We start from the raw sequence: 1,022 nt of genomic DNA on the forward strand, positions 1-1,022 counted from the left end.
TTCAGCTTCTAAAGAATTTTTAAACATACTGATTATGTACTTTAAAGGGAATAAATTTATATACCAATGCTGAAAAGAGAACTACATCTGTTAGGTCGGCTGGATTTTCTGTCTTACTTGAAAGCACCACATTTATGCAGGTACATGGGCTGGGAGTTAGCAACTGGTGGCTTTTTCCTCCTTCACCAACTTCTTTAAATCAATCTCTTAACTTCAAGCCAACTAGTACACGGACACTGAATTAAAAACAAACAAAAAATACTTCCTTGTGAGGTGTTGTGGATTGGCCCTAGCCAACTTCTTGTCTTCCTCCCCACAGTATGGCGAGACATGGTATGGTGTGGGGAGACAGAGAGAGATGGAGATAAACCAAGACTACATTTCTTAGGTTTCTTTGATGTTAGTTTTTTTCTTTTTAAGGTTTCAAATGTACTTTACCTCAATTATGCTGTCATGAGTATAGTAAGAGTTGCTTAGATGACAAGTTGGTTTTGAAACAATTCTGCATTACAGCAACTGTAATGGTTACTGATGTTCTCACTCCTTTGTGGTGACTCCACCAACAGAGGACAGGTTCCATTCTAGTTCAATCTGTATGACCCTAAATATCCGCACAACACAGAAAGTGGTTCTGCTGGCTGGCGCAGAGTTACCTTATTTGTCGAGAAAATCCAGTGAGTATTTTATGTGGCTCTGTCTTGCCATAATTTGCTCAATGCTTCTATTCTTGAGATCCTTAGTATATTCCTGGCCAAGGGAAACATCATGAAGGTGTGATAGGATTGCATTCGATTGCAGCTGCTGGTGTATTTCATTGCAAGAAGTCCCGGTAGGAACTCAAATGGTCTTCTCAGAAACTTCTAGATTCATCTTGTATTATCAGTTTATTATAAAGGATACATTTCAGGAAAAGCCAAATGGAAAAGAGGGATGGTATAAGGTATGGGGGTGGGAGAGCTTCCACACCCTCTTGGGTGCACCCCTTCCTCCTAGTACATCAATGTGTTCACCAACCTGGAAAC

General features: G+C 40.1%; 1 pseudogene; it reads right to left on the reverse strand.

Moving 5' to 3' along the window:
• Positions 1-525: 525 nt before the first annotated feature.
• Positions 526-767, reverse strand: LOC100464064 (annotated as a pseudogene).
• Positions 768-1,022: the final 255 nt, after the last annotated feature.

This window comes from Ailuropoda melanoleuca, chromosome 1 (genome assembly GCF_002007445.2).
Source record: "Ailuropoda melanoleuca isolate Jingjing chromosome 1, ASM200744v2, whole genome shotgun sequence".
NCBI classification, from domain to species: domain Eukaryota; kingdom Metazoa; phylum Chordata; class Mammalia; order Carnivora; family Ursidae; genus Ailuropoda; species Ailuropoda melanoleuca.